This window comes from Mixophyes fleayi, chromosome 11 (genome assembly GCF_038048845.1).
Source record: "Mixophyes fleayi isolate aMixFle1 chromosome 11, aMixFle1.hap1, whole genome shotgun sequence".
Classification (NCBI taxonomy): domain Eukaryota; kingdom Metazoa; phylum Chordata; class Amphibia; order Anura; family Limnodynastidae; genus Mixophyes; species Mixophyes fleayi.
In genome coordinates this window covers 91,441,523-91,457,012 of record NC_134412.1, presented here as the reverse complement: position 1 = coordinate 91,457,012, position 15,490 = coordinate 91,441,523, and the positions used below count along the sequence as shown (strand labels likewise).

The 15,490-nt window shown below is 39.8% G+C and overlaps 1 protein-coding gene across 2 annotated transcripts in view; it reads right to left on the bottom strand.

Moving 5' to 3' along the window:
* Nucleotides 1–15,490, bottom strand: part of CASZ1 (castor zinc finger 1) — a 129,587-nt gene that overhangs the window by 47,662 nt on the left and 66,435 nt on the right. Inside the window, exon 2 of one of the 2 annotated variants that reach the window (XM_075190243.1) lies at nucleotides 12,763–12,826. The gene's annotated coding sequence lies outside the window, so the exon portion shown is untranslated. The remainder of the gene's footprint in view (nucleotides 1–12,762; nucleotides 12,827–15,490) is intronic. The other variant, XM_075190242.1, reaches the window with a different exon arrangement.

Below are 15,490 nucleotides of genomic sequence, written 5' to 3'. Positions count from 1 at the left end.
TAATCTGATTGGCTATACGTGGGTTTCCTCCCATCCTTTTCAAAAGTGGGGAGATAACTATTGATATGCTATTGCCATAATCAAACACACATTAAAAAGAGGTATCTCACAACTGTTCATAGTTGTTAAATATATATGCTATCGCCAAATGCTGATTTTGCATGTGGGTGCACAATCGAAGCTCAGCAAAGGGCTCCTAGTCTGCTCAACACCTCCCAACAGTCACCTCCACCATGGCCATTAAACCACTGACTGCATAGTGTGTGAGTTACATGTCTGACAGCAATTCACAATCATACATCCCACCAGAATTTGCAGTTGCAAAGGAAGGAAACATTAAAGAGGTGACAGTATAAAAATATATTCAGATTAGTTAGGACTTCAACATCTTTCTCTTTCTTCATTTTCAGAAGTGTTTCAAAATACAGTGAAATGGTAAAAAGGCAGAGTGTGATAATCTGACGTGTTCTCAGTAATGTTACTCTCCCTGTAATCACCAGGAACATACAACCACTGCACCAGTCTAGTGTCATTTCTGTGTATGTTTCAGCAGTATGTACCAGTTTGTGCATGTATGTTAGCCTGTCTTTGTGTACTAAGGCGTGGCAGCGTGTTTACATAAGCGCAGTTGGCACACTGGCCTCTCCGTCTCTATAATCCTGTTAGCTGGCAGCCTCCTTTCTCTAGGCTTCTTAGTGAGTATTTGTAAACTAGATATCTAATGGAAAATTATAGGAAAATTATAGTGAAAGCCATGATGAGAAAATCAGATTACCCCCAATTCAATTCTGCCATCCCAGCCCACACAGTGCGTTCTCCATTTTTTTTCCCATAAATGCCAATGCCAGGGGTCCCTATAATCAAATAAAATTGAAAATCATCTTCCCATTAAATTCAATTAGCTGCAATTTCTAAAGCCTATCAGAGATTTTAATTACTAAATTATAAAATTCTCCAATGCTAAATTGAAGACCCGAAAAAAAAGTCTTGCATCTTTATATTTCAGTGAAAATACAGCATGAGACCTTGTTTGGCTGTGTTCCCGTACCTGCTTATCTAAACGTGACAGTGTGTAGCAGTCCTCATGCTCTCACTGCAGTATAACCTGCACTGTGCCCTTCATCCACCCAAATTCCTCTGTGTCCTCATTCTAAGCTCAACATCAACATTATCCAATCACTTTTGGCTACTGTTTAGTAATGGTATATTGCATTTTCAGGTTCATTTTTTAAATACATTTGAATGGGCTCTTTGGGGGCTAATTTAATAAGATCTGTTTGACTTTTATCCTCCACTGTTAGATTGTTAGCTCTTGTGAGCAGGACATTCTCTCTATTCCTCTTATGTCAGATTCCTGTTCTGCAAACGTGGTTTGTTTTATCTATCACTGCTCAGTGCTACTGTATGTGTTGTTGGATTTAGAATTAAATTTGATTTATTATCATTTATTTAGCACCAATCATATTATGCAGAGCGGTACAGTGGGTATGTAATCATTCATCTTAGTCCCTACCCATCGGATCCTAAATTCCCTACCCCCCCCTCCCCCTCTCTAGGGTCCAGTTAGTTAGAAGGCAATTAACTTACCGGCAGTTTTTGCACTATGGGAGGAAACCCAAACAAACACAGGGAGAAGATATGAACCACACAGACAAGGCCCCGATTGGAAGGTATCGATGCTAACCACTGTGCAACCCATTATAGTAGAATAACGTACAATTATTAGTTCAGACAATATTTGTAATTGTCCGTGTCACCCCAGATACATACGGATAGCCCAAAAAAACACCCTCAGAATAGAAATTTCACTTTATCCGTATGCAGACTAGTAGACCAGAATTATCAGGAAAAACTTGACCTTATCCAAAGTTCTGACACTGGCCTCAGTATATGTAGATCACACCAGCATTAGCTATAATTATTAATCTTTTTTTCTTTTTGCTACAGTCTAAATTTTAAAGTGCGTTTTATTTTGGTTGCAGCAGTTGGTTTGGCAGCAAGGTGTATCTAGAATTAGCCGGATATGGGATTTCCTAAACGTCTCTCCTCTTAGTGGAAGGGGGTTAGATAGAGCCATCAACGTTAGTATCCGATGTCACAGTGACATCACCAGAGTCCCTATCTAAACAGCACACAATGCTCTCCATGCTAAAACTATGGTAGAAAATGAGAAACAAGATAAGACCCAAGGATACATACAGAGTGTACACAATGTGAACACACCTCAGAACTGGCTGCAATGTGCAGTCCAAAGTGTTTATTTTCCGCATAAAAGTGGCGAGCCAGTTACATTATAGGCAAAAGTGTCACAAAGGTATTATATTTCTCTATATTTTGTATTCTACTAAATACAAAATGTAGAGAAATGTATAATCTTTTTAGCTTTCAATCACATAGAACATGGAAAGGTTTTGCATAGTTATTGATACTGCAGAGAGGGCAATGAGTGATGTAATAATGACACTGCACCGATATAAATATATAACCTATAACAACATCCAGGGACAATATACTGCCGGGCCATTATAATTCATCTGATACAGCATAGATTAATAACAGGCTGAAAAGTAGTACTATGCAGTTACCCACACATGCCTAATAAGAACAGATACTGAGAATTGCATACATAATTGACATGGAACTGAGCAGTCAGCCATTTAGACTTTGAACAGATTGGAACTGCTTTTTTCATGCATACCAAATAAGACCATATACAGATGAGGAGTTCCCCATAACTCGCCCACCTCCTGTGAGCGAGATCCACATAGCATGTAGTATTGGTAGAAACATAGAATTTGATGGCAGATAAGAACCGCTTGGCCCATCTAGTCTGCCCATTATTTTATTAACTTATGGTAACCTTAAACCTAATTTGATCCCTTATTCTTTATAAGGATATTCTTATGTGTATACCAAGCATGTTTACACCGCTCTACTGTACAAGCCTCTACCACCTCTGATAGGAGGATATTCCACTTATCCACTACCCTTTCTGTGAAGTAGTTTTTCTTCAATTTTCCTCTGAAACTACCTCCCCCCCCCCCAGTGTCAGTGCATGTCCTCGTGTTCTGGTACTTTTCTTCCTTTGAAGAATGTTTCCCTCATGTACCTTGTTATACCCCTGATATATTTGAACATTTCTATCATGTCCCCCCTTTCCCTTCTCTGATCCAAACTATACATATTAAGTTATTTTAGTCTTTCCGGGTAAGTTTTGTGCTGTAGGCCATGCACCATTTTAGTTGTCCTTCTTTGTACAGTTTCTAATGTATTTATATCCTTCTGGAGATATGGCGTCCAGAATTGAACACCGTATTCTAGATGAGGCCGTACCAATGACCTATACAGTGGTATTATTACTTCTTTCTTTCTGCTACTGATTCCTCTCCCTATGTAACCAAGCATCTGACTTGCCTTCCTCGTTATTTTGTTGCATTGCTTACCTGCCTTTATGTCACCTGAAATAGTGACTCCTAGATCCCTTTTCTCCTCAGTAGTTTCCATTATAGAGCCATTAATACTATATTTAGCATTTGGGTTTTTGAGACCCAAGTGCATTATTTTTGGCATTAAACTGTAGTTTCCACTCTCTTGACCATTCCTCTAGTCTACCTAGATCATCAATCATTTGTTTTATCGCTCCTGGTATACCCTGTTGCATATCTTTGTGTCATCTGCAAAAATGCATACTTTCCCTTCAATACCATTTGCAATGTCTCCAATAAAGATATTAAAAAGCACTGGTCCAAGTACAGATCCTTGGGGTACTCCACTGGTAACCTATCCATCCTGTGAATGTACTCCATTTACTATAACGCTCAGTTAGATCTTATCCATTCCACCATATTTGAATCCAATCCCAAGCTTTCAAGTGTATTTAACAGTCTGGGATGTGGGACAGTGTCAAAAGCCTTACTAAAATCTAGATAAGCTATATCTACAGCTCCTCATTGATCTATTACTTTAGTCACCCACTCAAAATAGTCAATAAGATTTGTTTGACATGATCTCCCCCCAGTAAATCCACGCTGTTTGGGATTCTATAAGTTACTGGATTTGAGATATTCTACAACTCTTTCTTTTAAGAGTTCCATTTTCCTATTGGCTCACTGGTCTGTAGTTGTTTGCCTCTTCATTGCTTCCACTTTTGTGTAGTGGGACTACATTGGTGTAAGGCATGATCACCACTAGTGTGATTGACCAACATCAGTCACTGAGGAAATCAGCTGACAAATTAGAACCCAGCTACGTAATGAGACATTAATGAGTCCAGCCAATGAATGTTATTGATAACATGCACCATGTCCAATTTGTTTCTGCCTAAATACTATACCAGATTATTATTATTATCGTAGATTTGTATGGTGCCACAGTGCCATACTGTAGGGAAAACAGGACATACAAGGTAGGCAAAATAAACGCAGACCTAAAAACAAAGATTATGTAAGACCATGCTCATTACAGCGCTTGCATTCTAAGTGGAAGAGGGCACAGCTGGAACAAGAGGAGCAAATGTGGTTTATTTAGAGTGGAGATTTGGACACTTGTGAGGGTTCATTAGTGTGAATAGTGTTGTCGAGGATAAGGTCACGTCTAAAAAAGAGATGGGTTTTCAAAGAGCATCTAAAGATTTGAAGGCTGTGGGAGTCTGAGCGTGGTAGGAAATTCCATAAGTGGGGAGCAGCACGGGAGAAGTCTTGTAGGCGGGAGTGAGAGGTGGTTATTAGAGACAAGACAAGGCGCAGGTCAGAGGTAGATGTAGGAGGACGGGAGGGAGAGTATTTTGATATGAGATTTGATATGAATGCAGGGGTAGTGTTGTTGAGGGCTTTGTAGGTAAGGGTGAGTAATCTGAATTTGATTCCAGAAGACACAATAAGCCAGTGTAGGGATCTGAAAAGTGGTGCAACAGATGTGGAGCGGTGAGAGAGGAAGATTCGCCTTGCAACAGGATGGATTGAAGAGTGGATATATGGGTGTCAGGAATGCCAGATAGCAGGAGGTTGCAATAAAAAACCAAACCGAGAGTCATTAGCTGATGACTATACATCTCCAAATGTAGGAACAATCCAGTTCCATTGGCCAACAGGTTCTTTTGTGGCATTAAATGTAGGATTTAAAGTAATCTATTGCAGTCTCAGACAACGTATGTCTTGTCAGCTGCTGTTAAACTACAAATCCCAGCAAACCCACCTGTAGGTTAAATTTTTTTTTACAGACTGCCTACTTTTAATCTTTAACAACTTGCGTGGATTGGAAAGAGACTCCACATACGTGTAGTGCTCCCAAGATGACGTCCTCTCTATCACATAAACATTATCCAGTAATGTACCAAATATCAACACCTGCCACAATGTACTTTATGCTATAAGATGCTCCTGGTGAGTCAATTAACAAGCATGTAAATATAGACTCTGGTAAATATATGGTGCAGTGTTTACCTTTGTCACTGTGTCTTAGCTTCAACAGCAAACTGTAAAATAAATATACATATGAAAAACCCCATACTCACCTTCCTTTATATAGTCTGCCATTTGTACCTCCTAAATAAGGTCACATTTCCCATCTGCTGCTCCCTATGTGGCTCCTTGTTCTACCTGGAGCTTCACCTCACAGAGATTTGGCAGTTGCATTCAGCAACAATCATATAAACACACATTAATTATACTGGTGTTTTTTTTTTTCCTTCTTCAAATAAAAATAAAACTGGTCAGACTTGATTCTCCTGTTTAAATCTTTGTCTTTCTTTTAGAATTAGTAATCAGTTTCAGTTGAAAGCTCCCAAACTTATTCTGTTTTGCAATAGAAGAGTTGCAAAACAGACTGAGCATGGCACACAGCAGGTATGTTTGTGGTGCCCTACAGAACAGCTGCCACATTGTACACACCTATGTCAGATAAGGCAGGGTGCTACGAAAATACACAAGTATGTCTGAATATAGGAGAGTCACGGACATTGATCAACTGCGAAGTAGTTATACTAAGACGATGAAGTGGTTACTTTATAATTTATGGAAATATTAAAAGATTTGAAAACAACAAGTTTGATGAGATATTTAGCTTTTTTCCCCCTCAATAAAAAACTGTCAGTTGTGGGGGAGAAGTGAACATTATCCTCTGGGGGTTGTGAAATTAAAAGATGGGATTACGGTAGATGGGTTCATCTGGTCGCATGACCCCAGCAGCCTGATCTATATTGTTAGTAGCTTGTAACACTTGTTTACAATGCCTGCTAATAGGTTGTTACTGATATGTGTCTCTTTCTTTCATTAAATGTATTGTTTTCACTTATTACTAAAGATAAGGGTAATGTGCGGCCGTTTTGAAGTTTAGAGATCCACCATATGTGGCCCCTGAGGTGTATCACATTGCCCATTACTGATATACATAGATTGTAAGCTTGTGGGCCTTCTTCCCTCTCTGTCTGCTGTATTACCCAGTAATTTTTTTATTACTGTGTTCGTTCCAAATTGTAAAGCTCTACAGAATTTGCTGCCGCTATATAAATAAATGATGATATGGTGATGATATACACCATTATCTGACAGCTGGGAGAGGACAGACTGAACCCAACCTAACCCTACTAGAGATGTGGGCATCCTATTTAATAAATAAATATTTAAATAATTAGTATATAATCTAGAGAGGATGCCATACTATAAAATTAACTTTAACAGTATGTTTTGTACACTGTAATAAATATAATACACTTTTTAATTTAGAATGAATGTATACGTGATGGTGTATCTAAGCACCATTTAACTGCTGATAATATACAGGATTTGATATGTATATTAATGGCTCTTGTGTGTTATACCTAAGAGAAGGTCAAACTATGGTGTCTTCACATCCTCTTCTGGTGTATTTATGCCATGGAGGATCCACTTATTGCTAAATATGTCTAAATGTCTATAATTGTTTACAAAGCAAGAGAGCAGCTCTACTGTCTCATTGCAGTGAACAAACACGGAGCAGAGACAGCGTGGTAGGACTGTCACTGTGTGTATGTGCGAGACTGTGCGGTGTTTGTTACGGCACAGCAGCCGCTGGCTTTGAATTAGCTTGTATATTCCCCCTCCCTTTCCCTCCATACTTTTTCTGTCTGACAAACCTATCATATTTTCTGTGTTTAGTAGACCATGAATTAACCTTCATACCAGTTACAGGGCTATTTAGCTCCTGCCGCTAGTAATCACCAAACTTCCATTGTCTGTTGTCCTTTTCTCCAGCAACAAATCTCAGCACATCACCGCAGATCAGTTTACAACGTCACCACACTAAGGCAGAAGGCAGGTACATCACATATAACCTTCCATTTTTCAGGCGCTCTAACAGGGGAGGGGCTCAGGAAATATGAAATTAGCAGTACACTACAGTACACTACAAAGTTCTAACTAGAGATTGTAGTTTCATAACAGAATATCCACCATCTGTGAAAGATCAATTTGAAGCTACTGGGAACTGGGTATCACTCCCCTTCGGGGCTTATTCTGTAGTCTTCCTTTTATACAGCTGCAGAGTATGCTAAAGGTTTATAAAAAAATATATAACATTCAATGCTTCAAAAATACACAATACATGAAAACTGGATACACCACAAACAAAATATATGCACAAAGTTACACACCTCTATGTAAGAGTATTAGTCTGCGAGTAGAGCTTTTCTGTATTGTTGTACTCTTACTGTCTTGGTTGTACAGTGTATATACAGATATACTGCACTTAGGACATAAATTCATTTTATAAGTTTATACCAATGATAATGGTCTCTCTGAACACATCTGAAATGGTAGTGACATCAGACGTACAATGACACAGCACAGAAACATAGAATGTGACGGCAGATAATCACATGTACTATATAGTCTGCCCATTTTATTCATAAAAACCTCAACTCTATTTGATCCTTACTTTTATTCAGATGTAGCCTAGCCTTTTGTCTACCCCAGGCATGTTTAAATTCCCCTACCACCTTTGTTGAAAAGCTATTCCACTTACCTACTACTTTTTGGTTAAGTAAATATTCCTCAATTTTCTTCTAAACACGCCACCTCTGGTTTTAATACATGTTCTTTTGTTTTAATATTTCTCTACCTCTATAGAATGCTTTTGTCCCGTACTTTAAAAATCCTGTTATATATTCGGAATCTTCTATTATATCCCCCCCCCCCCTCTTCTCTGCTTCAAGCCATAAATATCCATGTTCTTCACACTTTCCTGGTAAGTTTTGTGGGCTAGACCATGCTACATTTTCCTGGTAAGTTTTGTGGGCTAGACCATGCTACATTTTAGTTGCCCTTCTCTATTTACGTCCTTCTATAGATACGGCCTCCAGAATGAACACAGGTGTGGCATCACCAACCTCTCTCTTTTGGCTACTAGTTCCTCTACCTCTGCTACCTAGCAACCTGGCTGGCCTTTCCCATTGCTTTCCTACATTGTCTGCACTTGAGTCACCTGAAATAGTGACTCCTAGATCCATTTTCTTCTCAGTAGTTGACTTTGTTTTGTGCCATACTATATTCAAACCCAAGGGAATGATTTTGTATTTCTTGGCGTTGAACTGTAGTCACCATACTATTAACTATTCCTCTAATCCACATAGCTCATCAATCATTTTGGTCACCCCAGTAGTAATGTCACCAATACAAACACTAAAGATACTAATGTAAGTACATATCCTTGGGTCCTCTTCTTCCGAATAGATTATGTTTATTACAACTGTCGTCTATCCTGCATCCAATATTCTGTCCACTCAACTACTTATAAATCCAACACCCAGCATTCAAATTGGCCAAAGGCCTTACTAAAATCTAGATGAGCTTCGTCTTCTACAGCTCCACTTTTATCCATTACCAGTCAAAAATACAGTTTTCAATGGGTGTGTCAGTGATGAGGCTAGAAAATAGGAAAACGTCACACGAAATATAGTTTGAAACAAAGATATAACATATAATGCATTGTCTAGTCCATCTCTAAGATTGTGCTAGGACCTCCAAATTGTGTAAGCAAGTTTCCCATGGTTATTGTGTCAGACAATCTGATAGTTTAAAAGTGTACAAAAATATGAAGAAACTAAAGCCGGTTACACATGGGATAAAGGGCTGATATGGCCACACTCATAACTTGGCCCGAGTGGCTGAATCACTTCCGGAACACACAGAGGCCCGTTGGTGATAATAATCCAGTATTCCACTCTGAATATTATAGAGCATCCCTCCATTCTTGAAGGCAAACATGCTGCAGTATTAGGCTAATGTCCTACAGCATCACTTGTCAGTGTAACATCTAGGGCCAGCTGGGCTTTATAAGGTGTCAGGCAAGAAGTGCACTGAGAGAGATCTACAAATTAGTGGAGGGACATTAACTACAGCGATCCAGATAATGAGGGGCAACATTAACAGTTGTGGAGCTATTTATAATATTCACTAAACACGTTGTATTATCAGTCTGGCTTCCTTTTATGCTTCACAGCTATGTATTTATATAGTCAGGAATCAGAACAGAGGAGAAGCAAAAACAAACCACCCTGCCTGATTATACAAATGAAAGACTGAAGAGCATAGAAGGAAACCACAAAGATAAAGCAATGTGATTAGTAAACGTGTTGGAGGGCATGCATTACCTTTAAAAATAAAGTAATCCGAAGGTGGAAACCCCATTTAATTATATCCGAGAGGTGGAAGAAGAGGAGAACAGATTCACAGGACAATGATGGTGGATGGAAGAGACAGGCAGACATGTGAAAGGGCTGAAAGGAAACACTTCAAAGAACAATGAGCTAAAGGCCTAACAAAGAATTCAATAGCCCAGTAACACACAGATAACAACTCTGTTACCTTGTGTCTCATTAACAGTATATTACCCAGCTTCCTGAAAGTGCCTTATATTTATTTTTAGGAAGCTGTACTTTTCTGACCCCACTGGAGGAGAGTGCTTAGGAAAAGGGTCACCATATATTACCAGGGCAAATACAGCACACAGCTTTTATGAGGCTGTTTTGTTTGTTCAAAGACACACACACAGCATGAAGCTGTCTCATTAAAACAACTTACTGTTTCTCCCACTCTACTGTAATGCACTTAATACAAGTCCTATTCCAGCTGCTCCTTGCTTTACCCCATACCACACAATGTGGATGTGATGTTATCCACTCTGTCATGTACTAGCACCTAGATTCCCCTGGACACCACAGTGGTGCTGGGAACAGGCACCTGTAGGAGTACAGCTGGTGAGTGAGGATGATGATCTGCTCATGTTAGTCATTGTACATCAGATTCCTATCATCTAGGACTTCACAGGTGTCATTGATTGCAATGTTTTGGTCAATATTTTGTAAAGACTGAAAAATAAACTTGTACAATAACAAAACAAAGTTGAAATATAGCCACAAGTGCCAAAATAATAACATTTTTATGAGGACTGTATCAAATTCCATGCTGCCTTAGAAGAAATCAGCCCAATTAACCCAGTGTATCTAACTTAGATTTTAAGTATGTCCCTGTTTTATATAGTCCTGTGTTTCCCGCTGTCTGGCACTGCAGAGCACAGTGACGCATTACAAATCGATAGTAATATTAAATAAATAATCTGCTTAACACGGTTCACTCTTTTGTTTTGTCACCAGTTATGTAACTCTGCTCTAAGTGGACCTAACTAGATCCATGGCATACAGATAAAATGTGACTTGTATCACTTCTCTATCTGGACTTGAAACCACAATAAAGGCCAACCAAGTAATTGTGCATAGCAGGCGGAGGGGGGCTATTAGTGTCTGAATGGAGTTAAAGGGAGATAAGCAGCTGCAATTATCAGGAATTTGCTATATTATTTTGAATCTCCATTATGTAATAATCTTTAATTCTGTGTTTTCCAACCTCTTCTCCACAGGACATCACTGAAGAGCAAAGAGATGAAGTTCCGTATGTATAAATCAGTGGAATTTCCATACTAATGTATAGAATGAACTCTAGCAGGAGAAGCTGGTAGAAATGTATATTTTACTGCAGCACTTTGCACAATTTTTATAATGTTTGTCTATAAAGTAACCTATGATGACAGCGGTGTTATACAGAACTGCTTTATGCTACATCCTGAAATACAAAGTTCTGATCTTGAAGGAATCCTGGCTTGGAAACCTATACCAGATTTTACCAAGTTTCAAGCAATTCCTGGTGGCTCTAATTTCACAGAAGCTTGTGGACGACCTTTATACGATCTACAGATAACAACATAAAATTCATACCTTTTAAGGAAAAAATTAACATTGTGCTAACAGAACACTGTATATACTATTTCCAATAAATTCTGTAAGGTGTACCTCAGTAATCCCCCTCCCCCCATTTTTCAATTTCCATAACAAGAATATACCTGTGAGTACCTCAGTATGGCTTCTCATTGGTTGTTAGGCTTTTATAACGCACCATTCATCAGACATCACTGACGGCAAACTGAAATAGCTATTATACTTGTGTAGTATGAACGCTAAAAGGGGTGCGGGGGGGTCTATTGGGATAATGCTGGGTTAGCCTCACAGAATCACTTGGTAGTTTGCAGTGGAAATCTGCGATTACACTATTCATTCTTTCACTGCCAGATTGCTTAGTTTAGAAGGAACACTGAAAGCTACTTTATGTATGTTCGTATAAGAATCTGTTGATTCATGTTCTCATTAATCTAACCCGTTGTCACAGGTAAAAAACATTGTATTAATCCAAGGCTGGCAGTAATCACCCGGTATGTAAAGATATCTCTGTTGAACGCAGAGACAGGTATTTATTTTGGCACTAATAGGGCATATTGGTAGGTATGGCTCTCATCCCTCCTCATGCCCTGGCATAGTAAACGCCAAAAAAGCAGAGAATGGCTGCAGCCCCACAGCGGATGTCAGGGTGGGAAACCCTGTAAGTAATGGAGGGGCAGGACACACATTGCCAGCAGAGAGCGGTAACCAGGCTTCAGAAGCATGAATAGAAAGAATCCCGGGGCAGCCATTCACACTGGCAGGCATGATGCCCTAATGTGACCTGCAGTGTGCTCTATCCCAAGGCCACTGCCTGCAGCTCACAGACAATGACTGGGGAGGGCTTTGAAGTCAGAATAGAAGCCAAAAGCTAAACAAGCAGGAGGAGTGATTTAGGGAGGGGTTTAGATGGGAGGGGAGTAGAGGGAGGGGGCGTATTAGAAAAAAAAAAGTTGAAGGGACAAAAGAAAAAAGTGCTTCACAGTTGGGCTACAAAACTTACAAAGAAACAAAAGGAAAAGCAAACCTCTGCAGAGCAGGGCACATGCTGCTAGTGTCTGGAATCCCCCTGTGTGCAGGGGGGATGATGGATGTCATGGGATGGCCTGTGAGACCCCAGCATGTTACATCACAACTATTTACATAAACTACTGATCCACCCATAACCTCTGACACCAGCCGGACCAAACCAAACAAGGGATGGGACCACAGCGGCTCATCTGCCTGATCAACATCAGTCATATATACGTTCCACTTGGGTAAATACACCTGTACTCTATGATGAGAGGATAGCTGCGCCAGTGTTGGCACAAGCCTGGAAAAGCAGGATGTAAAACTAAATGTTACATGCACCTTGCCCAATATCATTAGTACACTGTCCACCAAGAAGCAGGGTGGTGCATCCCATTAGAAAGTATGTTTGTGTTCAGCAACTGGGAATGACTTCAGTCTATCCGGCAACAGGTGTAGAGACAAAGACAAGTTGCACAGCTCAAACGGCATTGGGCACCAGAAGTAACGGGTCTTACCTTGTGTGGAGACGCCCCAAATCCAGTCACCCCTCCAACCTTCACTTCATCCTAACTGAAAAGGCAAAAAAAACAAAACTTTTATTAGCATTTTTGTTATAGAAAATGTAACCTGAGGTGTGCCCAGGTAGGGATAAAGGTGATAGGAATGTATATACAGTAGCATGTGGTAAGCTGATCTGAACATATATAGTGTATCTGGCAGCTGTACTCAGACATAACAGGTGTCCACTGGTAGAAAGAGCACAGGTGACAGGTACACGTCCTGTGTATTACCACACAGGACTAGCTGTATAGAGGAGAGGCTGTACAGTAGGAAGCATGTGTCACACAGATGTAGAAGAGCAGCTGGGGTGAGCATGCTTCAACTCACTGTATATGATCACACACCGGTGCTGGATCACAGGGATAAGAAGGGGGTGTGGAGGGAAAATAAAGGCCAGACATAAATAACACCTCTATGCAACTCCCAGCTCTGTTTACTTGATATGATTAGTTTTAATACACTAATTTATAAACATCAATAAACAACCTCTTTTATTGTGCGCACCAGACAATCAGCCCCTTTTTTTTTAAGTCATACGCCCGGTGAGGAACACCTATGACCTCATCATCCTGATGTCACAAGCACATTTGATAAAGCATCTGTCAATTCATTCCCAGCAATCCTTAGAAAGAGTCTCGCACAAAACGCAGGAAGAGGCCACTGAATTATTTACCACCATATGTTCCGGAGATCTGACAAAGGAAAACTTTTAGCTCTGGGAAGGTGGCTGGAGAGATAGAGTGAAGAAGAATTCACAGCTGAATTTAGGTATCAGGTTTGGTGTAAGAATGTTAATAATTAGCAAATTCAGATCCCCCATTCTCTTTACACAGGTAACCATAGATCCCTTGAACTACGTGATCTACAATATCATATTTTTTTTTTCCCCCAAGCAGATCTAAGGAAGAGAAATCTGCCTTGGTGTTCAAAGTCAGGCTGTCCCCTGCTGCCGCACAGCAACAGAAGGAAGAAGATTAAAAATTCTCTTTCTGCCGTCCTCACACCTATTCTTTCTGCATATTTCAGAGTCCGCAGGACGCATTTCAGTTCACAAACACACACCACAAACGGTTCCTAACATGTGAGGGTTAAAAGATTACCTATGTCTGCTCAATAGTTAGCACAGACTAAGTCACACTAACACAATCCCCTATTGTCCCTGGCTCAGCAGGGAACCCAAACCACCAGTCAAAGCCATCTTGTTAATGACAGGACTTAAATGGGATGCTAAGATTTCAGTATGTCTGCAATGGATCTGTGTATAATAGCAGTTAACCTTGTATTTATTTACTCAGTGCAAGTGTGGGATTTTTTTAAACTAAAGTTAAAATATACAGGGGAATATTTATCAAGAGATGTAGTGAAGCAATGTCCTAATTTAATCCATTAAAGTGGTGTAACTGCCCTGTGACATATGAAAAGACTTAGAACAATTTTTGTTTACTTAACACTTCTACGACTTGCTGAAACTGTGGACAAGGTTTACTTAATTACAGCTGTGACCTATTCATGATAAAACTAAGATAAAAGTCACAATGTGGTATGACAATCGCGGCGTACTTCCATGTAGTACTGTGTAAAGTAAATCGGTGCTCTCTGTTGTCATTTCTCCAAACTAATTTTTTTTCCCATCACTTATGTCAGATATGAGAACAAGACAATATAGCTGAAAATGTAATGATTAAGAAGAAAATGTAAAAGCAACTTTGTTGATAAATGTCCCACACAGTGTTCATATTTACCAATGGGGATCCCTTTTATTTTTAGCTCCAGGGAATCTCTGGTTAGACTCTCACCAATAAAGTGAAAACTACACTCCTAGGGGACTAGGAAAATGCTGACTTGGAGACCACCACGTATGTTGTGGCCTCTGATTGGCCCATGGGATTTGTGAGGTTTGGGAGCCATTTTGGCTTCTAACACCAGTAATTACATCAGTTAGTATCCTGGGAGTCAGGAAGGAGTCTGAGCCCCGGAGGACAGATACAGTTACATCCCAGTCATAAAATAGATAAATAATAAAACAGCCAAAATGACTGTATCAAGGTCCCAGCTATTACCACAAATATATTATCAAGAGTTGTTCATAGAAAATGCTGGTGAGTAATATAGAAATTCCTCACACCTTCCGTACTGCTTCTGGAGTAATATAGAAATACATCACACCTTCCGTACTGCTTCTGGAGTAATATAGAAATACGTTACGCCTCCCGTCCTTCTGGAGTAATATAGAAATACGTTACGCCTCCCGTCCTGTTTCTGGAATGTTATATAAATTCCACACACCTCCCATACTTCTTCTGGAGTAATATAGAAATACGTCACAGCTTCCGTACTGCTTCTGGAGTAATATAGAAATACGTTACGCCTCCCGTCCTTCTGGAGTAATATAGAAATACATTACACCTTCCGTACTGCTTCTGGAGTAATATAGAAATCCCTCACACATTCCGTCCTGTTTCTGGAATGTTATATAAATTCCACACACCTCCCATACTTCTTCTGGAGTAATATAGAAATACGTCACAGCTTCCGTACTGCTTCTGGATTAATATAGAAATATGTCACAGCTTCCGTACTGCTTCTGGATTAATATAGAAATATGTCACACCTTCCGTGCTGCTTCTGGAGTAATATAGAAATCCCTCACACCTTCCGTCCTGCTTCTGGAAT